Raw genomic sequence first — 2,324 nt, 5'->3', positions numbered from 1 at the left:
AATCCCTTAAAAAGACTCATGTAACAATTTCAAATTCTAGGAATCAAATCATACATCATCAAACCATGCATGCACGGCCTATTCGCCCTCTCAAGATAAACAATTGCCAACTATTGTTGGGCTTACGCGGTTAGTACGGTGACATAACATAGATACGGCTCTCCCTATAATATCTAGTCGATAAATTCTAACCGTTCTTTAACTTATCGAATCGCGGTTAGTGTACCTGCAGAAGTTTGACAGAACACATATATGCATTGAACCTTTCATGCCAGCACTCATGAAAGCGTCCCCATATATTACCGCTCACTATAGTAGCGGCATCCATGCCTCCAACACTGCATGGACAGTGCTCATACGCTACCGAGGCAATGTATTCACGGTACTTTTACTCCCAATATAATCGACTGATGGTCAATATATTGGCAGTAACTCAAGTAGGTCACTGCTTGAGCACAGCGTTCGGTTCGCATCGCCGACGGAAAGGTCAGATTCCCTCAGCTGACTGAGTACAATTTACTTCCAATATAGTCGACTAATAGTTGGTATATTGGGAGTACCTCAAGTAAGCCACTGCTTGAGGGGAGCGTTCGGCTCGCATCACCGATGGGAAGGTCAGACTCCCTCAGCTGACTGAGGATCCTTACCTTCTTACCTTCGCGTACGTGCGTCGTTACAGAATTCAAAAAGTTGATTGTGCACAAATGTAAGGTTTGCCAGAATGTAAAGTGCTGGAAGTTAGATATAATAAACCATACATAGATAGCCACCTGATAAAACCCATAATTTCCCTAGGGCTTTACGCTCTATGCACAATCCTTAACGAAACCAACGTAGTTTTATAAACACTTTGTTGGTCCAATTTTTATACCGAAATCGATTTTTAAGGTTCCAACACCTCTGGTATACAATTGCAGCTCTGATACCAGCTGTGGCCGAACCACCTGAATTATCCCGGCTCAAGTGCGCTGGCCATCACCCTAAAGGCAACACCGGCTCAAACGCACTTCAAACAGAACAATTCTTGGTCTGTCGGGTAACGTCCCGATACAACCACTGGTTCTCGGATCGAACAAGCATACCCCGCACGAAGGTGAGTCCAGAGATATTACAACCATACATATTTTACAACACAGGCATAGTATTTATTACATCAAGTTTAAAACATCATTATAGATCCAAACTTAGTAAAACATTACACAAGACAAAAGTTTAAGTTCAGAGTTTAAAATAGCGGAAAGAAACCACGACGGCTAGAACACGTCGCAAAAGGACACCAAGCTAGCCCAAGCAAAGTATCACTCGTCAGGGTCATTGCCGGCCGAAGATGGATCCCACTCTACAGACCAGCCAGGAGACAAAGAGCAGGGCCAAGACAGACTAGCGATCTGGTCCTCAAAACTCATACCTGAAAAAGGTTTCAACAGCAAGGCTGAGTATTCTAATACTCAGCAAGACTTAACCGTCAACGGATATACTTAGTCCACCTTGCTAGACTATGCAGGGTTTTGTAGGCTCTGGTTTTTCTTTTGCTGAAAAGCAATAAAGAGTAGGTCCTTAATTTCACATTTTAGCTTTCACTATTCTAGTTGATTATCCATTCTATGTAAGCAATTAACTCTACTCAACCATGGTAGAACTTTAGTCAAACATCAAGATTGATCAAATGATGTTACTCTTATTACTCTGTGTGGCAAAGGGATCAAGCAGTCCCAAATCGTGAGAAGCGGACGATTCGAATCGAAATTTGTTGACCTGACCAGGCAGACCTAACACACACATTTGGAACACCGTCGGGTCGTTCCCAAACAACCGTTGACCTTTCATTCCGGCTTGCGGATAGGGTCACTCTCCCCAACTATAGGGCACCAACTTCCTCCCTGCACCCGTGGTGTTGCGCAACATAAACATAAATAAAACCTATCTCTAAGAGAGAGTGAAAGGTATATCCACTCCCCGGTCCGATCGGCTACTAGGCTTACCGCGTACCATATTTACGGCATGTGCCTAGTACGTTCAAAAACTTAACCACCGCTACCACACACCGCGACCCCAGCTAAATTTATCAACACAGATGGGGTCTCACCCAAGGTCATGATATCGAACACGACCCCGTCCGTCGTCCTTATATTGATAGCAGAAAGTAAACAAGCAATTCCTATAGAGCTCGCGAGTGACAGTCAATCACTCGACTTTTACCGGTCCTATAAGCTTAGCAATTATTCGAACTCAGGTCTAGTGTTCAGTACATAGGTTCCTAGGATCATGCATCTAGGGTTTCAATTCAAATCCTAAGAACTGTAAATGCACAAATAAGTAATAAC

This window comes from Panicum virgatum, chromosome 6N (genome assembly GCF_016808335.1).
Source record: "Panicum virgatum strain AP13 chromosome 6N, P.virgatum_v5, whole genome shotgun sequence".
Lineage (NCBI taxonomy): Eukaryota > Viridiplantae > Streptophyta > Magnoliopsida > Poales > Poaceae > Panicum > Panicum virgatum.
This window is presented reverse-complemented; position numbering follows the sequence as displayed.